Source organism: Spea bombifrons, chromosome 3, assembly GCF_027358695.1.
Source record: "Spea bombifrons isolate aSpeBom1 chromosome 3, aSpeBom1.2.pri, whole genome shotgun sequence".
Classification (NCBI taxonomy): Eukaryota; Metazoa; Chordata; class Amphibia; order Anura; family Pelobatidae; genus Spea; species Spea bombifrons.
The window spans coordinates 83,629,118-83,655,629 of NC_071089.1; positions in this window are offsets into that span (position 1 = coordinate 83,629,118).

The following is a 26,512-nucleotide window of genomic DNA, read 5'->3' on the forward strand; positions in this document are numbered from 1 at the left end:
CTTGGCAATTTGCCAGACACACGAGGTCACTTGAGGTGAAGCGTTTATTCTCTACTGGCATTAGGCCCCTTGCTGGGAAACATCTAGTCTCTTGCAGACTTAGCCTTCCTCCCAGGCATGTGTGTGTATATATATATATATATATATATATTTATTTATTATAAGTTATATATTCCATATATTATAAAAACTACATTTTAATACACTATAAACTTGTTTCGTAATATATATATTATATATAGTTATACTAATGAAGTTATATACACTTTCCTTTATATTTTATATATTATTGTGAATATATAAAGAAGCTTGATCTGTTAGTAGCTGTTAGCATTAACTGAATTAGCTCCCAATCCTACATGTTTCATTCAAAATATGTTGTAGCTCAAAAGTTAACTTTGCAGCATGATTAAATATTTTTCACTAGGCAAGATATTTTATCACTGAGGTGCCTGTCAGGGGTGGGCTGGCCCAGCGGCAGGGAGCAATTGCCCCCAGCCAGTCCAAAATTCTTCAAGCAGGGCTTGTCTGATTTAGACCAGGCCACGGTTGGCAGTGGGAGTGCAGTGGGGTTGTGTGGTAAAAGCAGTGATCGCGCAGTGTGTTTTAATGAAACGCTCCATACAAGGAAAGGGTGTGATGTGTGAGAGAGTGAAGTGTGAGAGATGGACTGAGTGCTGTTTAGTGTAAGTGTGTGTTATAGTGAATGTATGATATAGTTTGTAAGTATGTTACTGGTGGGGCAAGAGCCAGGGCCCACCCAGCTGTACCTGCACCAGAAGGTGCCAGCCCTCCTTTGTTCATAGTGCTCCCCCATAATTATAATCAATAATAGACACACAAGGAAATTGAAAGATACAATCCAAAGCATCCTAAATATTTATTAATTTGAATACCATTTTGCAATCATTTCTAACAATGAATCTCACTCATCAGTCTGTCCCTCAGCCATTTTGTACTCAGGAAGTTTAACCCTTTCATATACCAGTCTTTAAAAATCTTAACATGCTTCTCCCTTTGTTAACCATGTCCTCCTTTATCTCCCCTAATATAAAAGGAATGGATTAATACCTTTAAAACAAAATCCCCCAAAATAACATAGGTTAATTAATGACATCATTTATTCTATAACAACACCAGTAAAAGAGTTTACGTATAAAAATACTGGCTGGTGTAGCAGTTAAAAAAGAGATCAGAAAATAACATGTGTCACAATAATATTGTTTGCTACAATTCTGGATAGGTTAATGTAGCAGCCAAGTGTCTTTTATAAGTATGTGCTGCTTTTACAGACCTCTTGAGAGCAATAACAACCACAAGGGAATCTTTGGTTGTCATGAATACAATTACATCAGTAAAAGGTCATGTTCTGTATGTGAGTTTGAGAAAGTTAAACTTGGGAGGGAAAGTATATGAGAAAATGAATTGAGCCACACTTCAGCCTCATTCACGTAGCGTTGTGGAAGACATAGGATGACCAGAGGCAGTCAATGGTTGATTGTAGTTAATGGTGTGGAACATTTCTTTCCTTGTAAATGTGAAAGGGTCAAGGAGTCTTTTCTACTTCCACTGATTGTACGTGAGTTCAGGCCATTTCTGCATCTATACCAGTGAGTTAAAAGCAAACATTTAAGAAAACCAGTTACCAGTTTGGCACTCCTTTGGGATATAGGCCATTATATATACATATATATATATATATATATATATATATATATATATATATATATATATATATATATATATACACACATACAGGAGGTTGTCCCTGTCATTATTGGAATTGGGGTCAGATGACACTGTTAAATATGCAAATTAATTTAACAACACATGTAACATTGTTAATCATAATTGTGTAGTGCTTATTTTCAGAACAACTTAGACTAGTATTGTTGATAATGGATGTGGTCTTTTGTAGTAAAACTAAAATGTTTCAATAAGTTATGTCTGTGCTCATATATAGTGGATATAGAGGCAAAAGGTGATTATTGTTCACCTTATTTGCATGCACCTACCCAGAATCCCGTGTGATTGATTGGACTCTGGGTACTTTTTTTTTTTAACGCAGTTGTTGCAAGGTTTCCATCCAAGCATTGTCTGTAATTATCATTTGCAGTTGCAACGGTGCACACAGTGCATGAATTACTACATATATGCTGTGTGCAGAACAACTTTTGTGTGTTTTCTGACTATGACTGGATATAGCCAGGTCTGGTGAATTGAGCCCATGATCTTTATAGTCCCTTAACAGACCAAGATCTGTATTCCATATCATTAACTATTGCCTTATTTTATTCAGCAACATTCTTACTAATTTTTTACTGATTTTCTTCTCTCTTCTAACAAAAGTGAAATATGCACGTACATCCTGTGTGAAGAAAGGCCTGTTTTAGAACTGGATGTGATATCCCTAGTAGTTAACAGCTTTGAGTTTCAGCAACAGCAGGGTCATGGCTGAGCCGCCGGTAGGAATCACGCTTGGTGGCCTGCTGCCCAGTCTGCAGATTACTGTAATCTGCGAGGGGCCAGAACACTGCAGAAAACAATAAAATTTGTGTGAAAGGGTATTTGGGACATTTGGACGACACCAAATAAGTAAAAATTGAATTGAGACTACCTGGCACCTTACATAATGTTCCTGACATTTTTCCTTGGGACAATTCTTGTGCAAAACCAGAATGTCTGTAACATATTGTACAATCACTAATCGTTCTTCGGTACTTAAGTGGCAAGTGGTGAATGACAGAAATACGGACCCCTAATAAGCGTAGCAGGGGATTTCTGTGCCTAATCATGGCATGCGTCCCAGTTTAGATTTTACCAGCTAGTAGTCATGGTGTGAAAACAGTGCAGGCTTATTTAAGTATGTTAGATAAGTATTTCTGAGCCATTTATCCAATCAGTTTTATAGGGATGTACCCATTTTCCTGGACCAGGGGTTAATTACATATCTGGATTGCTTAGGATTTGTTAATGATATAGTTGCAGCTTTGTACAAACCATGTTTGTTTTGAAACACTACATGGGAGTGGAAAGATATTAATATTGAAGACAAGAAAAACACCTGGGCGATCAGGTACATTCCAGAGTAGGTGCGAAAGATTCAGCCTATTAAATAACACTGAACATGTTTATTCACACAAACCATAACAGCAAATGGATGTTGTAATACAGCTGACAAACTACAGATGGGATATCAGGAACAGCATGTTCACATGGTGAATAGAACGATCATAAATCCTTTACTCCAAATCACTTCTAGATTCCAAAAGGCTTTTTATTGGTTTCTTTTTTTTCTCAGTTGGAATGCACCTCAAATAATCTGAGAAGTTTTACACACTGAGAAGAATGCTGTGTGTGTGACAATCCTTCTGATTCTGATCTTGCTTAATCAACACATTGTACGAAATGATGTCTTACATTAATCAGATGCATATACTGTGAGCCTATTTCTACTGGAGGCTGATCATTTACAGACTGGCTACATGTTTATTACAAGCCTTCTAAGAGACTCAGCAAGTGATTGGGATTTTCCCAAAGGGTGGATATTGTTTTTCTGGTTGTATTTATTGCCTTCTCAGAATTTGTATGACTCCAAAAATATCATCAATGTTTGGACACATTTTCCCCCAAATCACATATTGAAAATGCTACGTAGAGCCCAACATCAGATTCCCACAGTCCATTATGATCCGAGTGGATGATTTTCACAACATACTAGTGCTTAAAAGAATAGCACTTATTTTTTTTGTCCTCTTCCAGATATTCCCGAACTCTTTCTTTTTACTGCGTACAAATAACATCCTATGACAATCATTTTCATTGCATATTTTTTAATCTGTGTGAATAGCCGACAATCTTTATAGGCAAAACAAATATGGTGGCACACATCATGTAGCCATCTGCTATATTTTATCAATTTTCTGGCGTGGAATAAAGGACAGTATTTGTAAGTAGCTTTCTGGCAGCATGCTTCCTTTGGTGAGGTCCACAAAGCTACTGGTTCCAATTGTGATAGCAAACCATGTTCAAATGTATCATACATTTATGGACTGATTCATTGGTGGGTGATCAATTGTTTAGCAAAGGATACCATTTTTACGCTTTCCAAATAATTATTTCTTATTACATTGTTATTATTATAGCATCTGTAATTTTACAGTTTATAGTTTAGTTTCAGAGAACATTAGCTCACAATTTAATAATATAGCCATTGTATTAATCATAGAGAATATGATGCGGTCCTTATGTGTTAAGCAACAGAACAGTGTGAATCAGCGGGCAAGCAACTTTTATGCGGCCAAAAATGTCAAGTGGATTAAGCCACCAGCAAATCTATAAAAGGGATTCCAGGTAAACTATTTTCAATAAGAATTATTTGTTTTCAAGACAGATTATTCAATGCATCTTAATAATGAATGTTGTTTTGCTTATCTTTTCTTCGGTGACGTAGCTTATTTGCAGGGATAATATGTAATATAAGATTAGGAATATTTTCTGCACCAATAATAGATATTTGAAACAGGGTGAGAATGGAGACATTGTTTTATCCGGAATAGCATTGGACAATAATAATTCAATACATGCAAATGTATTTATATAAAGCTGCCTGGTAGTGTTCTGAAACTAATTATTTAATACCGTATTGGCTCGGATATAGGCCGCCCCCGTATATAGGCCGCACCCTAAAAGTTTGGTGCTTTTTTAAAGAAAAAGTTTTTTTCTTTAAAAAAAGCACCAAAAAACATCCTGCCACTCTGTCCTCTCCCCCCCCGAGATACGCTGCCACTCTGTCCTCCCCCCCTCCCCGAGATACGCTGCCACTCTGTCCTCCCCCCCTCCCCGAGATATGCTGCCACTCTGTCCTCCCCACCCTCGAGATACGCTGCCACTCTGTCCCCCCCCCTCGAGATACGCTGCCACTCTGTCCTCCCCCCCCCCACTTACCAGAGCAGACTCCCGGGTGTCTTACGGGGCCGGAGGGGGACATCTATGCACATCGTGTATACAACTCCCGGTGCCGGCACTCAGCGGAAGTGCCGGAACCGGAAGTTGTATACGCGTATTGCGTAGATGTCTTCCGCCGGCCCTGCAAGACACCCGGGAGTCTGCTCTGGTAAGTCGATGGGGGGGGGGGGGGTTAAAATGCATCGTGCGGATGTTCACCGGCAACGGCGCATCGCCGCTGCCGGTGAACGTCCGTGCGATGCGCTTAGACAACCTCCCGTGCCGGTACTCCCCCCCGTGGAAAGTGCCGGCAGGGGAGGCTGTCTGAGCGTATCAGACAGTAGGATACAGGTCCCCTGCACCGCTGCGGGGGATCTGTATCCTAACCCCGCTGCCTGCCCGGCGCCCGGGACTGCATGTCCCGGGCGTCGGGCGCTAGACCCCGAATATAGGCCGCACCCCCACTTTAAAGACTTAAAGTGGGGGAAAAAAGTGCGGCCTATATTCGGGCCAATACGGTATATTTAATAATTAAAAATTTGTAGCAGAAAAAGATGTGGCCAATCTACTAATCAAAATGAAAATCTGAAACTTTACTGGGTACCATAACTTATGTTCAAGATTGTCCTATAAGTAACCTACATGTTGGAACCCATTTAGACCATTAGCTAACACTTCATCTAGTAAGACAGCATCCACTGTTTTCTTTTTAAACCTTTAGCTTTGGACCATGACATCTTGCCAACCTTTTCAATCTGTAAAAATGATGGTTTATTTAAATGTTACCATCATATATCTTGCATTCTCCGAGGTATACTTTTTGTCTCTTGTAATAAGCAGTTTATGGTAAGGCAGTGGTGATTTTCCTCATCTGGGCCGTCACTCAGTGCTGTGTTAGCTTCTGTTTCATGCTTGCTGAGTTCTACTCATGTAAAGACAAGACATACACTCGCAAACCTGTCCTTTAGAATTAAAGGGTCATCAGCTTAGTGTGACCTTGCTGGAAATGAGTGCTGCTACAATGGATTCTGTTAAAAGTCTTGTTTCCAAGCAATGGACTTTCCTATTGTGACTTGAAAGGGAACGTCCCATATTTTTCCTGAATCTTTATGCTCCTTGTTCTGATACAACATATGAATCATGGATTTTCCTTTCCAGTTAGGGACCTATGCATATTTGCTTTGACTGTGAAAGATTCTATCCCGCTACCTCCTTATGTCTTAAATTGCTGTGTTGCCCTTAAATATTTGCGATAATAACCTTACAGAGGAAGTGTATGGTTGTACGCAATCTCGATTACTAGAAGCTCATGTGCAATTTATCAAAGTAATGTGTGCTAGGTACAGGAATGTGTTATAGCTTCCTGCTTGTTCTGATTCCAATACAATTTTAGCTAAAGGATTTTATGAAAATGAGGAAAAGTTGACAGATTGTCCTGGCTATTTCTTTGCTGGAAGCTGATGTGAAGTCAGACCTGGGAAAATGTATTAAATGTATTATATCTATCAGTTAATATTGATCATATCTACTAGCAAATAACAGATAGGAGGGCTCAGCCAACATTTAATGTATTGTATTGTAATTTTTTGTCATATTTAATATTTATTTTACACCATGACAGGTCAGATAAGCATTTCTGGTTTCACCTGCTGGTCTTGATAGATAGAAGAGCTAATATTGGTTTTACCCCCTGTCTAGATGCAGCTAGCGCGAATGCCTATTGATCTCAACATGCTGGCTTTTGGCTAGTATTTTACCTGGCAATTTTGGTCAGACAGAGGGGTAATATTATTTTTTTCTCTACTTAAGGGCAGAGGAATGGGGCTGTGTTAATGCATGAACACATTTCTTAATGATGTGAGAGTGGAAACCGCCTATGTACTGTAGTACTGTCAGTACCATGGACAGGGAGCAAGATACACAACAATTTGCTTTAGTGGTTCCCTGGAAGTCTTATCCATTTATCTTCAATATTTAATAATACGATAGCACATCAATTAACCACTTTGCTTTCATCATTTTAAGAAGATTTACTGGAAGGAAATCTAGAATCCAACAGCAAGCTAGAGAGGACAGTAAACTAATCTCTAAAGGGAGTAGCCTCGATAGCCAAGTAACCCACTGCATATCAGACAAGTATAATGATACATAAAAGGGCCAATGGCAAAATAATGGAAATGTTGGAGTTAAGTCACATCTGGTCAAAACAGGTAAACCCAAAAATAAACAAGGAAACCAGTGAATATCAAGATCAACAAACACATAGGCAAGGTAAAGCTTCAACAGAAGCTAAACTATAACTGAGCACATTACATAGCTAGAGGCAGGCAATAAAGCTCACATATAGCTTATAACTTTGTCTAATACAGAGAAGAATCAGGTGTGGATTCTTATGGGAAGCATTTTATTCAATCCTCCTGTGGCATGTCTGAAAGATGCAGGTCCTGGAATCAAAACATGTCCAGATACCTTTGTGAGACCCTTAGGACATTGAGGAATTTACAACTAAGTTAGAATGTGCAGGGCATAACACAAATAATGATAAACGAAATCTCGCCATAAAACAACTGTGATCTTAATTATCACCTTCCTTGGATGGCTATTTCATTATATTCCTTAGAACAACCCAGTTAGTGACCTATACCAGGTGACTGGCCATTACACCCCAGATAATTAAGCGCAGACACATGAAACCTTAACCTACAAACCAGCATGGGTGGCAGATATATCAACAATTTTGTTTCCATAGTGTAGAATTGATTAGCTACTCATATTGTTGAAATAACTGGAATATAAAATGAATAATCTATTAACATATCTCAGTGACCTTGAATGAGTCTTGAAATTGTATTAACTGTTTCTTGAAGTTGTAGTGTCCTTTTGAGAAATGTTGCTTCCCTACTATAAAGATCTTTGCATACTTCACCTAACTTTTTCTTCCTTAATGAGTTAACATTTCCAAAACAACAGTCTGTCCTTCTTGCACTACGTTGCTGCCTCCTATGGTAGTTGAAGGGTTAAAGCAACAGGAAATTTTCAAGCCATAAATGTTTGAACTAGAAAATTGTGCAACGATATTGTAGTCATAGAATTGACCTAGTATTGTTAATAGAGCTCTCATATGCAAAACTAGTTTGGATTTAATCCAGAATATCTCTATTTCCTTTTGTGTTTAGAACAAAGAATAATTAACCTGCTCTGTACATCACAAGCAGAAGCCAAAAGCCTAACAATTGTTGTTTTTATAATAATTTATTTAGAAGCTCCAATCCTTAGAACAGTGAAAGGGAAGAATAATATAAATATAATGAAAGAAGACAATAAAATTGTACACAGACAGTCAGACACATATTGTGAAGTTGGGAAGCCTAATAATCGTATTTTGCAAATGTTGAAAAAAAAGAGAAATTAGAAATGACAGAATGTTGGAAATAGAAAGTCGATTTATATTTATTTTGCTTTTTGTAGCTTATTTTTTACTAGGACTGATAAATTCACATGCCTGGATCATACCATTGTTACTTGGATTACTTGAAATTTAACACGCTTCAAAATATCTAAAAGACAGTATTCAACTTGCTTTGGGAAGCAGCCAGAAAAGTTTCAATGTTAGGCAAACAGTATAAGCAGAAAAATGTGCACCTTGGACATGTAAAACCACTTTTTAAAAAATGTTTTGCATACATTCATTGTCTTAAGGTGGAACATGGTTCTACCTGATTTTTACTTAATGCCTAAAAATGTTAATGTTAACATTAAGTGCAGATGTCAGGGCTGAATACATCTCCTGTATGGAAAATAGCTTGGGGGCAGAACAAGAGGGAAATACATATGGGGGATTCTGCAGAATCCTCTCTATTCATTTAGATTTAACGGGAACTCTCAGCTATCATATGCATTAAAGTGTAACAATGCCCATAGTTTCCTTTTAATAGTTAAAAGCTTTCATTTCATACAATTTGCCTAATTGCGCAATCTACAGCTATTAGGCATATATACATATGTACATTCTCATAGCCAGAGATGATTTGTAGCAGTCATACAAGGTAACAATCAGGTTCATATTAGGGATAACCTGTTAATGCATATCCTCTTCCTAGTACACAGAGTTCATTTCCGCGTTGCACGTGCATGATAGTGAGTTAACTGCTGACCCTGCAAAGGAATTAAATAGAAGAGAAGAACGCTTCACTATTTCTTCAGTGGGAGAACTATTCTTATATTTTAATTAAATCAACATATATACACCATTCTTCATATCAGCGCTTCCAATGTACCATTCAATGTTATGCACATATAGGTGTTCTGCTTAATAAAGAGGTAGCGTGAATGGTAGGGGGCCTATGATGCTCCCAAGATAATCAGTAGTCCATAGACTTGCTAAGCATCATGGACGTTGTAGTTTCTTTATAGCTGTCAGAAGTGCTCAGGTTAAATAAATCAATGTGACTCTTATATTGGGACAACTGAAACAACTCTGTCTAGGGATTTAGCAAATTAAATTCTTATGTAACAGAAGTGTGGAAATTAACAATTTAATATTGTTTAATTAGTATGCGCCAGCCAATGTGGAAACCATTCTGTGAAAAAACAATGGGCCTTGCGTTGTAACTTGGGGCAAAATGCCACCATGGGTGTAACTAAAATAGCATTAAAAAATTGTGACTGCACCCATCATAATGTGTTAAATTCTCAGTGACTCAAATACTTTATAAGGTGCAGCCAATTAGATATAGTTCATTGGATTATCCGTGACTAATTTAAGCATGTGAGCAATGTTACATATATTGACTGCAATGGTGAAACAGATCTATGCAGACCCTGTGGTGCAAGAGTTCATCCAGTTGTCTATGTCCTCAAGTGCAGCCCATGAAGTAAATGGGCACCGGTAAACGGTTCATCTTTGTTTATTACGTATGGATAACTTTCATGTCATTGCTGCCTTCTAGTAAAGTAGGATTGAGCATTTTAAAATCATTCTTACTAGTAAGCAATTCAACTGCCAGGACAAACCTCTGTGCAGCCCATTCAGGAGAGGCCATAGGGAAAAACCAGAAGCTCATTCTTTGAGATTTTGAGCTTCAGGTAGTGTGATGCCATCAAGGATGCATTTTCAAAGAAACAAAGAGGTGAGTTGGAAAAGAAGATCAGAGGTCAGGAGAGGAAAGACAGATTAACAAATCATCATCATAGATGGGATACCGTAGTCCAAAAGAAGAGCGAGAAGGTGTAGAGAAGGAACTGTAGAGGTTCCAGAACTGAGCCCTGAGGCATACTAATTGAGAGCAAGAGGAGTCAAACAAGCACCAAAAGAGGTACATCAGAGAGGTAGTATTTGATCCAAGTGAGAGCTGTGTCACTAATGACACAAGAATAAAGGGGTTGCAGGAGAAAGGTGTGGTTGACATAGTCAAAGAATGAAGAGAGTTCAATAGGAAGAATAAGGAAAAGCGACCTTTTGATTTATTGGTGAGGATATTGTTAATTTTGGTGAGGACATAGTAGAGTCGACAGAAACTGGAGTGAAAATGGTCAAGCAGTGAGTTACATAAAAAAGTAATATCTCATTATCATTAATATTAAAGGTATCTGTATCCATTACACTGCGGTGAACACAGGAAAAAAATATTTAATCAAAATTTTGAGCAAACAAAATACTCAAATCAGAATATGCAATTGGGACACATGCTTAATAAAGAAATGGAAGAGAAGAAACATTTTGACATATAAAGGTCAAAGCTATCACTTCAAAACCATAAAAACTGCACAACGCAAGATGAAAAACTGATAAAGCATCTGGAATTGGCATCACTGACAAAAAAGATATCAACTATGTGTAAGATAGCTAGTGGGGATAAGGAGAAACATTGTTTTTTCATGTACACATAAGAACAGTTATGGGTTGCCTTTGTATTACTTAGCACAGAGAGACTTTGACCCAAAATAGACTCTGGGGATTATATAGATGCTGCTGTGACATGACTAGCCTCCTTGCAACACAATTGAAATCTGCACGTGTGTGGAAAATTATCTAATAAAAAAACTACGAGTGAGACAAATGTAACAAAATGGAAAAAGTGACCTAATTTTTCAGGCATTGTATGCACTGGATCCAAGAAAGGTCACAATGTGAGAATAAAATGAAAATAACAAATAAACAAAAACAAATTACTGTTGTGTAATATAAAAGGTGATGTTCTATACACGCTACCAAGCACGGAGGCAAACATATGACTAACTGGTTTAGTCAGAGAAGTAGAACATTAGCCTTTTATTTCTATAGCTCTTTCCATTATGTGATCACCCTCAACCCCTTTAACTCTTTGGGGTAAAGCACAAATATGAACATTAGAGTCTCTCTTTGCAACAGGAGGTGGTGTCAGTGTTGCTTTCCTTCTTAAGCTAATTTTACTATTTACCACAAGAGGAAGTAGAGGGGCAATTGGGACACAAGGATTTGGTTAAGAGAGGGTAATTGGTAATGGTTTTATGCAACATTATGAGTGAAAGATCACCAGTTTATCACACCTAAAGTAAAGTACCTTAAAGGGATAGTATCATGTCCTAGACAACCTCACCAAAGAAGGGGAAATATTAAAGTACTTCAATATGTATTCTTTAAAAATGAAAAAGCACCTTCTCCTTACTTTGACGATTCTCACCACTGATTGGCTGCTAGAAGGAAGCAATCAGTGACAGGAAAGCACTCCATTAAAATTAATGGGAACACTTCTCTCATATTAGACAGCTCCCCTGCAATGTTTGCTGAGCTAGTCTGTTAGTATATCACATGGCAGGAGATGTGTACAGCCGAGCACATCCACTGCAGACAAAGTAACAGAGGGGAATACATGTGGAGGTATTCTGTGCAATCACCCCATCCATTTGCAAGTGAGGCACCATGATAATTGAAAGGGACCTCTCAGCTTTCATGTGAACCACAGTGAATGTGATGGATGGAGTATCCTTTTAAACGATAGGCATAGAGCGTCCAATAATATAACAGCAAAAAATGCTGCAATACTAAAGATTATGTTATTAGAAAACAAATGTGCTCAAGATAGAAGCTGTATTAAAAGCATTAGCAACTTGTGCTATTAAAATATACAAAAAAACAACAGTAGGGCGGTTAAAACATCTATGCAAATATAGTTAATCACATTGTTTATTTTATTACCCTACTCTTTCATAAATGTTCTAATAATTATGTAATTATAAATAGACAATAGACTCAATAGGTTGGGTCAGCTTATTGCACTATAACATTACATTTAATTTATGGAGCACCAGATTCCATAGCAATATTACAATAGGGCAGAATACAAATCTAACAATAATATTAAAGATGACAACAGAAAAAAACTTAGATTAACATTAACACACATACAAAAAGAGAACAAGGCTCTACTCTTGTGAGCTTACAATCTACTAGGAGACTTAGACTCAGTCAGAAGGTGAAGGACTGCTTTGGCGTGGATGATTTGTTTGTAGTGAGTTGAGCCCTAATCATATTATCACCAGCCTCCACTGTTCTTTAGCAATATACAGTATGATATTGTTAATGCACTTTAGTATTATCACTTTCATAGGTAGATTTTATATTTATCTAATAATATATAGCTAAAAGTTGAATATGATGTATTTTAAAAATCAATACATAGACAGCTATCAGAACTAAGCTAGAGTTGCTACTGAACATGGTATTTAAACATCCAGATATCTTCATATATTATATTCTTTTTATGTGAAATCCACAAATCGTGTAACAATATTTACACCTTTCTCCCATACATTATTAGGCCATTATTATAATTTATAACATAGATGTTGCTAGGGTGTTCCATGGTAGTGAAAACATATCCATTTCTATAAATTAAAGCCAAATAAGCATTACGTCAAAGCTGCCAACCCTTTACAAGAAACCTTTGTGTGATTTTTTCCCCTCTTCTCATTTCAACACTAAAGTGTCATACTTCCCTGATTTTAGTTGGCTTGCTTGTTTTTCTACCCTTGGTGCCAACTTCCTTAATCTACAACATATGAGTGGTCATTACAACCATTGTGCCAAGAATGAAATGACCTTCAATTGTTCTCCCTGAAATGCAGTGCTTTAATGTACAGAAAAAGTATATACGTTTTTTCCTTATGTGACGCTCGGGCGGTCTTGCTGGGGCTGCGGGCTGGAGCGGGCGGTTAGGCACTGTACCTGCGTGTCCCGGTAATCCTGCGCAGTCCCGCAAGGCTGCCTTTGCACTGCTCCCTTACAGTGTCTCTTCTCTTGCTCTACCCAGGATCAAAGCGGAGTCACGTGATGTGACATCACTTCTCCTGACTCTGCTGTGTTCCTGGGCGGAGCAAGGGAAGAAGCTGTGAGGGAGCACCTCGAGGGAAGCCTTCCGGGACTGCGCGGGAAATCTGCAGTTCAGGTAAGGAGGTGGGCGTGATTGGCCAAATTTGTGGCGGGAGCGGCTGATTGACCACAAATGTGGTGGGAGGGGGCGGGATTGGGCACACATGTTGAGGGAGCAGGCGGGAGTGGAACACCCAACATTGCGGGAGCGGGTGGGATTGGACAAAAAACCAGCGGGAGTGGGATTAAAAAAGCAGTCCCGCGCAGGACTCTAGATGGGAGGTTATTTAACGTGACTCCATAGTAGACTTGTGCTTTCAGATTCATCCAAATTGTAGCCTTAAAAAAGTTGTGATCTGATTATTCTTTTCGCTGAAATCAATGGGACTGCTTTCCATACATGCACAGCTTTCTCAGAGCCAGAGCTGGAGCCAACTTGAGGTCACCTTGGCTTATTATATCCCCTTTTAGCTGGGTGGTGGGGAAGGGACAAATACATATGGGCAAATACTTAGAGGCATATGCTGCAGGATCATCCCATGCATTTGATAAATGAACAGCACGAAAATTGTAAGGGACCACTCAGCTATGACAGATATGATAGCTGGAGTGTCCCTTTAATATCTTCCCAAGCAAAATAATTATTCTAAAAATATTGTTTCTTTCTCCCAGCTTGCACCAGTGTGGAGAGACATACCAGTATGTTTAAAGCAAGTTTTAATGTTCTGAGTAGTCTATCAATATAAAATGCTTTACAAAGACAAGTAATCTATGGAGTAGAGTAAAATACATAACTATTTTTAACAAAAGGACACAAATAAATAAAAAAAAATTGCCAACATACACAAAGGTCAGATTGCATTTTCCCATAATTTGCAATGAAAAACAATATATACAAAGATGCGTGGAGGAAGGAGACAGCAGAATCAATGATGTTTAAACCACTTTGTAAGATAACAAAACTCTTTGTGAGGAAAAAAGCATGCAAGAAGAACAAAAAAAAAGAAAGCTTACGTCTTAAAAGCTCCTCATTTAAAAGATGATGTAAAAAAAAAATCAGAGAAAACAAATCTATACAACTTTAAAAGGCAGAAAGAAAGCTAAATGAAATGCCTTTTTGAAGAATGTGAGAGTACACTGAGAAGGAGCACACGGCCGGTAATTATGATTGCACCGCAGTTTCATCTTTTGAAGGTTTCATTTCCAGACAGGAAGAGAATGTTATGCTTTTATCTCTTAAATAGAGAGGGAATTGCTTTGATGAACAAATGAACATTTCCACGTTTTGCTTTATTTTCCTTTGGTCAAATGCGTCTCAGGGTACAGTACCATTGATTTTGTCTTGTTTTGGTCTTTATAAATGTGTTCACTTGAACTCTGGACTGCTGGCTTGTCCCAGTCTTAGCATGTTGCTCTGATACAGACCCAATATATACTATATGGACAAATATATTGCGATATCTGACAATAAAGCCAACAAGGACTTTTATCACATTGCATACAATACATTGTAGTTGGACCCCCCTTTGCAGCTGTAACATCTTCCACTCTTCTGGGAAGGCTTTCCACTAGATTTTGGAATGCTTCTGTGGGAATTGTAGCCCATTCATCCAGCATAGCTTTTGTGAGGTCAGGCACAGTTTCTGATGCAAAGGCCTGGCTCTCAATCTCCATTCCAGTTCATTTCAGAGGCTTTCGATGGGGTTGAGGTCAGGGCTCTGTGTGGGCCAGTCAAGTTCGTAAATACCAAATCCATCCAAAAAATAGTATTCTCCAAAATGTCTTGGTAGGTTCCCTTCAGCATACCAAGACATTTTGGACAATTCAAACCCTGACTTCCCATTATTCAAAGCTTATGAATAAGTACCTAGTATGAAACATGTTAAGCTTGTGTGCCTTTATGTCTCTCATTTTTAAAATAAAGACGATTTTCACAGCAGAGTTCATGGAATTCATTCGATGGGAGTCGGGTTAAGTGCCACTTACCTTTCTTGTTAATTGAGTCACCTGGAAGCTGTAAAAAAAAAACTATTGCACCTCTGAGGTGTGAAATCCTTTTTTTATATAAAACATTGGATAGGTTAAGACTTAGTCCTGATGATATGTTCTAGATTTTCCTCATATATGGTACAAGGATCACAAACCTTCTGCACAGTTTTAATGATCTAACATTTAAAAAAGGCAAGATAACCAAACATATTTAATCTCATACATTTCATGTGAAATGTACATATGATATACTTTTGCACATTATTCTGTCAGCTAAGGCAGTGTGGAAGATTACATAAATAAATATCATTCAAGAAATGACAGTTCTTATATTCAAGGAACAAAAAACTTTGCCTGTCTGTGTCTTTAAAGAAGTTTGCCTCTTCTTCTAGTAATGCATTTATTAAATCATCTGAAAATGTTTAAACTCCTTCAAATTATAACTCAATCGACTCAAGCTCTTCCATTATAAAATTTCATTCCATGACTGAAAACAATTGCTTGGGAGGGCACACTCTGGGCAGCCGGAGTTCAGCAGGGTCCTGTAATACAGTGAAGGGAAGACAAGGATCCAGTAAGGTAAATTGCAATTGAATGTGTGTAGTAGCTAAGGAAAAGTGCAAGAGAGGGTGTGTGAATGAGAGTATAATAAAATAATAATTCAGTAACAATAAGCTACAGGTAGCAACCAAGTCCCCTCCTGGATAAGCACAAGCTGGCCCGTCAAAATGATTCTTCTTTTTATCAAGGTGTAAGACATGACTAAATGAATGATCTGCTATGCTGGTGGCTTAATTCTGGACCTCGTGTTCTGGATCGTTCACAGGACAAACATGCTTTGGGGCAGATTTTATTAAGTTATTATTGAGCTAGGTCCCATCTTCCTCTGCGAGATATGGAATTATGCCCTTTGCCAATATGTCAAGACTTTGCAGCAATGAAGAATTGCCATTATCATTGCCAGCTCAAAGACTGAGAGAATGGATCAGAGTACTGTTACTTAGCAACATTAAAGTTGTGACCTGCACATCACCAACATCCGCCTTGGGAAACAACATATATAAAAGACAATAAGGAATCATCTTGATCTTCAAACAGAGCATCTACAAAAGGAAGCATCTAGAGATTGTTTAAACATCCATTTTCAAGGATGATAAAGGATGTGTCATTTTCTCCAAAAAGAAAGAATCTAGGCTACAGTAAACTGCAACACGACTTAGTAAGTGTTTAAGAGCAGCTGTGTATTCTTCCTAAACTGTCTCAGCTATCTTTTTTTTTTAAATGATATGATTGTTTTTCAGACTGCTTTCACAAATTTGTAAACTGTATGTCAACTGGAAAAAACTACAAATTATTATCTTATAAATAAGTTAAATAAGTTTAAATAAATAACATTTACTGAACAGATATGGTACAACATGACTCCTATCACTATATACTGAATCAGACATTGATGGTGGTACAGCCTAACTCCCATCACTATACACTGAGCCAGACACTGACAGTAGTGCAGCATAATCACTATACACTAAGCCTCTGCCCCTAAAACAGCCTGCTTGTGCCACCGCTGCCCCTAAAACAGCCTGCCTGTGTCACCTCTGCCCCTGAATCAGCCTGTCTGTGCCACCTCTGCCCCTTAACAGTCTGCCTGTGCCATCTCTGCCCCTGAAACAGCCTGTAGGCCTACGTTAGGCGGACGTAGGGGCCAAGGGGCACCCACCTTATGAGTGGCACTGCCTCTCCCTTAGGTATGCTGTATCCTATCTAAGATGACTGGCTGAGATGATTACTAGTTACACAGCCTATTAACTGGGCAGCTACAGAAAATCTCGTTAGAATCTCGTTTCTGAAAACGTCAATATGCATTCTTTGTTGGTGGGTGTAGTGGATACTGGAATCTTCCTTTAAAGGGAAACTATCACCATCATAGCATTATCTGATCAGTGCCCTAAACAAGAGTTATCCTCTTTCTCCTCAAGTTTCAAAGGCTGTCTGAGCCAATCAATCAGAACCTTCAAAAACACACAAGCATAAAAACATTAAAAATAAAGGTGATTAACTATTTCAATACTGAGCACATCAGAATAAACATGGACATCTTGTCAAATTACTACAACTTCATATAGCATTCATGTCATATGACATTTCTTTGAGTTTATTCTAATGTATGCATTCTCTCCGTTTAACAGACCTCACTTTGTTCATTTAACAATATTGCTTAAACTGCTGTGATCTATCAGTCTCTATCATTCTCCTTAACCCCTACATTGCTGCCCATGTCTCACTTAGATGTTTTGTAGTTAGTTTTGATTTTGACTTGATAAAGGGGGCTTGATGCTCTCGAAAGCTCCTACTTAAAATGGAATGTTAGTCTAATAAAAAGGTATTATTCGATATTGCAGTACTAATTTTTTAAATGTACAAATCAGACAAAGACACTATTATAATATATATTATTATTTGTTACATTATATATTTCATTTATGAACATGAAGAGAGAACTGAGTTTCAATGATAGAGGTGAAAGCAAGATACTTTTTTCATAACTGCCTATTTCCCCAAAACACACTAAACTTCCAGCTGCATAATTGAATTCTGGAATAGATTCCATATGACCTTCATTTTGATAGTCAAAATGACTGAATTAGTATATTTTGAGAATTACATTTTAAGCAATACAACTAGATTTGGAACCAATGATTTATAAAAAAAAAAAAAAATCTGTTATGAATTACTAGGTTCCTACAATTTTCCAGAGAATGACAAAAGGAATTATTTTACTCTCTTATTACCGTAAGCGTACTGTTACAGCAGACTGATAGAAAACCATCTCTTATCCACCATCATCTTTAGAAACTTCTGTAAATTTTCAGTTTTATTTCACAGGACCTCCTAGCTTTGCATCAAGGCATTTTGTTTAAACAGTTCTATTCCGCAGAGCTGAACATAATTTCAAACTGCTGCTTAAAATACAGTGTTTCTAAGAGTAACAGACATTACATTATGTTATAACATAAGCTTTTATTTTTCATCATCACAACATGACAGGAGGTCATTGAGAGGTAATTGTGATTAATGTAACTTCTCAAAGTTTTCCAGCTGAAATCAAATACAAAGACATAGTCTTCCACTGGTCAAAACTGGGGCAAGTTTAAAACTCTCTGTGACCTTGCACAAGATATTTTAGTCAGTTTACTAAGCCTGAAACACCATGGTAAAGAGTTTAGGCAATCATTAATCACTTGGCAATATACATGTCGAAGACCAAGCCATGATGGCAGTGAAAAGCTCCTACATTTACAGCCATATGTTAAAAAAGAGAATCTTTAAATGCCCCTGTCACCAAAACAACACATGCTTTGCTTCTTATATCTCAAGGACAAGTACAATATGCTGAAACTACAGATGGGGTCCTATGGAAATTCTGACGGTTGCCATCTTTCACACAACCACATTTGTTTGCCATGTGACACATTTTGGTGAGCATACTTTTTGGAAAACAATTAGCCTGTGGCTAATCTAGATCTTTTAGCGCACGTTCTTGGAGTTAACTGAATGGACAGCTGAACAATAGTTTTTATTAATATTATTATTGTGCATGGACATATTCACCAACACAAAGCATAAGGATCCAATGTTGTCATGTGTCTGGCTTAATCTCCACCCCCTCAATGTGATGGGTCAAGGTAGACATTGGGCTAATGCCCACTGCAAATTGCTCCAGCTCAGATTGTGGTAAAAAAAATGGAATGCTCTAGAATTGATGTTTATAAAAGAAACTGCTGAAAATATGATTGTACTCCAAAAACAATTGAAAATTTGAGCAAATACAAGTCATGCCTTTCCCAACTTTTAACATTTAAAGGACATCCCTGTCTTTCTATAAGCACTGTGCCCATTCTTCACTTGTGTTAGACATCAGTGATATCATCTTGCCTTATTTTCAGTATATGCATGTTCAAGGCTTTAAGGGAGGGTTCATCACATGCATAATGCTTATTTTGGGACAAAAGGCACATTATATGTTAAGAAAAGCATGATGAAAAATATGTTTTCCCAGCACATTAAACCCTTCTTACAAAAAAGCAGCTCCTTTAGAGACATCAGTTTCTTAGTCATATTGATTGTTTAATGCTTTTTCTTTACTGGCGCTGGGTCAACTGGACAAGGGACAGGGCATATAAAATTTAATCAAGGTGATGATGAAATAGAAAGACTGATGTATAATAAGCAATGTAATAGCTACCCTTTAGGTACTAACTGGTCTCCGCCTTTCACCGCTTCAATCCATCCACAACACAGCAGCTAAATTAATTTTTCTCTGTCACCGTTCCTCATCTGCTGCTCCTCTTTGCCAAACACGTCATTTGCTCCCCATACCCTTCAGAATCAGCGCCCTCTTTGTTCCTCTCATGACTTGCAATTCTCTTCCACTGTCATTACCTCTTCCCACTCCCACATTCAGGATTTCACCCATTCTGCACCCCTTCTGTACGCAACTTCCAAAAGCTCCCTGAAAATCTACTTTTTTCGAGAATTGTATAAGCTTTCTTCCTAACACTCTCAACCATCATCATAATAAAGCCATCTGAACTATCGACATCTTCAAAAGATTATCCGGACCTAATCAACTCATCTCCTTCAAAGCAGTCCTCTCCTTTGTTTCGCTTCCCCCTCAACCACCAAGTAGATTGTAAGCTCACAGGAGCAGGGCCCTCTTCTCCTTTTGTACCAGTTGGTTATAACAGCGCTACGGAATCTGCTGGTGCTTTATAAATAAATGTAATATAATGTACGGTATCCTGGGAAGCAGGGCCAGATTGGGGATGAAAATCACCTATTTATTTCAAGTGGCAACATACATGCAGCCTCCTGCTGGATAAGCACAGCCACACCCTACGTTCTTATACTCTCGCAGCGAGTAGCCGCATGTAACCAGCCCACAGTTTCACACTTAAGGATTGGCAGTGAAGATAACTTTGCCAGGTGGCCTGTTCAGACCTGCTGGGAACCATCCCTTCACCAGATTACGGTAATATGTCCCTTTAGCATTTAAAGTGAAATGATATGCCAGATTTTTTAATTAGCTAATGACCAAAGTTAGCACTAGGTTTGAAAGGGTAGACATTTTCCAAGTGCAAGGTATCCTGTTTGGTTGCCATGGAAACGAGAAATAAACCTGTAGAAGAAGTTGAATAGGGAATTTGAGACCAATGGATAGAAGAAGAGGGGATTATAATTAGCTTAGAGTTATAGGGTTAAGGATAGTAGTTGACTGGTTAAACAATCTAAATTAAATACATTTAATTTATGATCTTAACTAGATCAACATTTTAGAGAGTCTTATACATTGTGAGAATTGGCAGGCTGAGGCTCACCAAGAATCTCACACAGAAGAATCTCACTCTGTAAAATGCTCAGACGCAGTACAGCAGCGTCACATAAAGTAGTCACAGTGAAATGAGCGGATCCCCTGTCTGCTCTGCTCTTATATAGGCTCACTACTAGTCTGATTTTTTCTTTGAAAGATGCAGCACAGCCATTGGACAAGCCCTCAGCATGATGTGACAGGACTGAGCTGATTGGACAAATGAAGATCAACTCACTTAATATCCCTCCTCTTAGTGCAGGTAAAATGGCAAGGTTCTCCACCTCTTAGTGTAGTTGAAAAGGCGTATGCGGCAATGGAATGAATTAACGAAGGTTTTCATTTTGCGCACATTGATTTTTTGGTTTCTTTCATCCAATGTTGCATTTGTTCTTTCATTATTTGGACAAATGGACAAAACGGTAAAATTCTGCACGAAAACGCATTTATACAAAAACAAATGTGCAAGTCTAGCAATTACACTGAAGTTTTTGTTCTACACTTTATTGTTTGTACTTTATGTACACTAGGGGTGCTGTATAAAGTGTGTGCATCGCAAACATTTGCCATTTTCCTTTTTTTCTGTTTATACATTAATTGTTATTTATTAAATTATATGGTTTAATCACATTTTATCATATAAAGTCTTACGCTGTACCTTGGATTCATACAGTTAATAACATGATATCCAACACGGTCTGAATTTAGTTGGAAACAGAAAAAAAGGGGTAATGTTAGTAGCGCACCCACCTAAATGCTCAGGGGTAGGCACCAACAATGCTCATGGTGGGCATTTACTGGGGTCTATGGTGGACAATTTAATGATGTTCTATGGGCCTTATCAAACTTATCAGACACTTTGCCTATCCCTGTGAATGCTGTAAAACCAAAACTGTAGTTTATAGCATCAAAAGAGCAGATACCCAGATTTTGTAAAGAAATAGATTCCAACTTGAAAAGTTTTTGCCAGGTAAAAGTATTTTTGGTTGTAATGAGTAACGTTAGCATCAAGTTTTATGAAAAGATTGAAAAGATGATAGGAAGCTGTATTGGAATTAATACACACCAATGTTAACATGGCTTTTTTATTCAGTGGGACTTGCGTATACTAGCTGAAAGTTGGTTTATCAGCATAGCAACCATTAGGATATACCTGCTGATTTGAAAACAGCTTTTTTTCTTGCTATGATGATTAGACCTCTTGGCATCAAAATCACTTTTTTATGCATAATTCTCTTGTCTGGTGTTAATGACAACAGGTTGATGTAGGATAATCATTTCAAAAGGAAACTCGATAGCCCATAAGGCAATCTGTTGATTTGTTAATTGTCAAATCTTGATTAAGTAAACAGTTAATAGCTGATATTGTTGAAGTCGTTCTCTACTCTTTAATTATTGTTGCTGCTCACTTATTTGTAAAAATGTTTTGATAGTTTGGATGTTTTAACAGCCTACCAATCCAACATTGTTATATAAATGTTGTTAATTTGTGTAACCCATTGCAGTCATTCTGTCTGATCACTTGTCTCCTGTAAGACAATCAAGATTATTTATGGACATCTTTCTTCCTGGGTTATAGACATGCTCCTCAGCCTATCAGAGGAAAGAATCCAGCCTAGAGACTTCTGGGACAGGAAGGATGAGAGAGAAAGCTGAGCAGGGGAGTGGAGAAGGTAGCATCAGGATGCTGCTCACCCTGTCAGCAGGTCCAGAAGCAAGCCTGCTGTTTCTAGTATGTGCACTGCTGATATATAAGCACTAAAGTTGCAGTGTCTGTGTGCAGAGAATGCGGCAAGCTGCTGGACTGTATGTGAAGAAGTACCCATAGTGATCCTTGCAGAGTGTTTCAGTCCTGCATCCAGAATCACAACACCAGTGAGGCGAGAGCGAACCTACGGATTTCCACCGTTAACCCCTCTGATGCTGCGTAGAGAAGGTAAGCTAGATGGAGAAGGGATCATGGAGATTAGTAGACGAAGATGAAGATTCTTCGTGTTGTGTGTCTTCGTCTTCCTGTACGTTTTACCGCTGCTATCTTCTCTTGTTCTTTTCTTCGGGACGAACAACGAAAACGCACTCTTCATGTTCGTTTTCATGTTCACCCGAATACGAACGCACAAGTCTAATAAAAACAATTTCTGCTTATTTAGCTCCATCAATGTATTCAAAATATCAAAGATAAAAGAAAATGATTAAAGATATGGGAATATAACAATGTTATCAGACAAAGGGGTAGGAATCTCCTACAATACAAAAAATACAAGATTACAATATTTATAGCATGTCTGGGGCAAAGTCTAAGGAAAAAACTTTTGCTGAGTGAATAAAATTGTGCACTGTTAACAAGGTCAGTCCAAAGAAATAAAGCAAACACATTATCAGTAATATTAATAGACATATGCTAATCTTTTGCAGGCCGACAGACCACATACAGACATAATACACAGTTCTAATTTTATCTAGTATAAAATTAACTTTTATTAGCTGCACTTAAACTATGGGGAAAAAACATAAACCCGATATTAGGGGGTTGTATGCTTAATTACAAGGATTTATGTGTTCATTTCATTTTTGAAATGCCAGCTATGAATTTAAACTCTTCAGGGCGGGGGAGGGGCATACATTAGTACATCTCTGATACTTGAGCAGCTCCTTTGGTGTGTATGAATAAGCAACAGGCATAACATTGACAAACAATAAGAAGTTTCACATACTTGTAAAATTCCCAGGAAGGGAGGCTGCCTTATTAATCATTTTTTCAGATTCAGATCACTTTTACGATTCAGAGATCTCTGCTGGTAAGATTTCAGAATGCAAGAAAATAACAAATTCTGGAATCTAGTTTATTCCCAGTGAGGCCATATAGGACAGGAGAGAAAATATTAGAAGGGAGTCCTTAATTAACACAGATTAAGGGGAAATAGTACTTGATTTTATTTAATACTAATCTATTCATATATGTTATATGGAACAAGTAAACACTTTGTAAACTTTTAATATTTAAAGTTGTAAATGTTGTTTGTGTTTTTATTTCGTGACCATTCTCCGAACAAGAGGCATGAAGAACAAATCTATGTTACATTTTATAGTAAATTATTTAAATACAGATTGTGTGGCTCTACAAGGTATATTACATGTTTTTGTAACAAAACTATATAATCTCGGGGTATTTATTCTAGCATTCAAGAGATTAGATTTAAATTCAGCCTAACCTGCTGCCTAAATCCTAGGTTTTCACATCAGTTGTCCTCTTTTGGCCTCTTGCTAAAACCATCTGTGATCATAAAATTTACAGAACAATGCCGGCTTCGAATTTATGCTAGAAATAAACATTTACTCATACCGCTTAGTATTTGAATATTATTAAGAGCATATTGTATCAGCTGAAAACACCTTTACACTTTGTTAGCAGTCATTTAAGACTTAAGTCATTAAGTGAGTTTACATAATCATAAAAAACTCAGACTTAAATGACAGAAACAAAACATATAAAAAATTGAAAAATGTACAACAAACTTGCTGAGAAAAATTAGAAAAGTTCAGGTCCTTACATATGCTCATTTTGGTGGCACATAAGATAATTGCTTACATTTGTAGTGCCATTTGTTTAAAATGATCCCAAATGGAGGCCTAATAGGCCAGTTATCTATGTAGATATTGACCTAGGGGAGCAGAAACTGATGAGATTTTTTGGGCTTTAAATTGGGGATTTTAAGATTATTGCCATTTCCTCCAGTTAAAAAAAAAACCACAGTGTAATAGCCTCTGAAGTCATTTTTAAACTTTTAGATACAAGCACATATTCTTTCATATTCTATGTTACCTGGCTTTTGACTGGTGACTGGGTCCCGGTGAGCTACCCCTAAATGTCTGCCATCTTATACCTTGATGTTTACCATTGCCAGCAGCGTTCAGGTGCATTGGAGATTATTAAACATATACATTTGCTGAGAATTTCACAAAACTGCAAAACAGCCTTGCTTCTGTAATGATACTCGGCTGGCACTGCCATAGTTCAATGAACATTAACTGCCATAAAATCATGTTTGGTCGCTTGTTTGTTCCCTGACTAAGCAGGGTAAAGGTGATACACTGCCTGAGGAAAAGGAGTTTCCATAAATAACTATAAAAAGGTCAGGTAAAGGTCATAATAGAAGAGGGGGGGAAAGTTCCAAAATTGTTGGAGATTCATCAATTTTTTTTCTCCATTAGTTAAATTCACATTGTGCTGTATATTAAACACATGCTTTTCTGCTTCTTTCTATGCCCCCAAACTGCAGCATTAACCCACAGAACCAGATATATGGTAATGAAATGTTCTTTGACGTGCTGTCAGCACAGTCAGCTAATCTTATTGTATGAGTATGGGTGAAACTGCCCAAGAAAGCTATTTGCTAGGAAACTGGGATGGGCAACCTGAATGGCATAGAACAATCATAGAGAGTTTCTTGTTTTCTCATGAGCAGTTCCTGGTCTCGACGCCGTCGGGCATTGGCTGGTTGCTAACATGGCAAGGCAGTAATTCAGTGCTTAGGGATGAAGCCAACATTTCATGCCAATGACTCAGATCCAGTGATGAAATATTTAAGCTGCTTTTTACCGCTAGAAAAACTTGTTTTAACCCATCAGCCCTTGCAAAAAACATGTTAAGGATATTGTCCTTGCAGGTCAATTTCTTAACCCATGAAGCAACACCATGGGTGGCACAGGACCAGCAACTGCAACAAGGGGTGGGAAACCTTTTTTTCTGCAAAGGGCCATTTGGATATTTATAACATTATTTGTGAACCATACTAAATTATCAACTTAAAAATTAGCCCCACATTGTATATTTATTCCACCAGACAACCCCACTTTAGGATTGATTTGTGTGATGCCCCCAGCAGGCACCTCCTTGTGAATTAATGTCCCCACACCCTTGCATATTACCCCCAGCCAGCGCCAATGTGTATTTATGCCACCCAGCCAGCCAGCCCCCCTTTAGTATCATGTCATCCCTGGCACCCAGATTGCATCCAAAGGACCTGCTTAGCACCCAGACTGGAAGCATAGGACTTGCCATATTTGCCCCCAAACAGCCTTCCTGTGGCATCTTTGCCTCATACAGCCTTTCTGTGCCATGCCTCCCCCACATCCATGCTATTGCACACTGTAATAAATATAGGGCCAACACAAACTTCGTATCGGGAACAACATATATATATATATGTATATGCATCAAAAATAGGCAGAGTCACTTAGATGCAAACAAAGGTAAAACATTTAATACAAACAAAAGTGGAAGAAGAATATAAAAAGTAGATAACAAAAATAGTACACAATAAGTCTTACAAAACCTTGGAGAAGAACTTAGTTCATGACATCTGTCCTATGCATTCCTGAGAATGGAGGGAGGGAGTGTTCGGGACGTGAAGAGTCCGTGGATGGCAAGTACATCTTCCCTCAACCTCTTCTCCCATGCCTCCCTATGCCATACAAATGCCTTGCTTATATGCGGTTTGGATAATGATTTCAATCTATTGGTCTTCACCTGATTGGGTGTTCAAACATGCTTACTAAGGTCTTTGCACGTCTAAACCCTATTTTAGGTGGTCACTGTAAGCATATTGGAATGCCCTTTTACAGTCACAACTATACCATGCATTAACAAGTTACTATCCTATCTATAGAATGCCTGTTCAGCAAATCCTTCATTCCATAGTTAAGGTTAGGGGAAACCATTTTCCCTATCATTGAAACCTATTAATATATCTTAATGATCATTTATTTATGAACAATGATTACATATCTTTCACTATTGCCTATACCAATAATTACATATGGTTCTTTTATATTATTGGGGTTAGGAGAGATGTTAA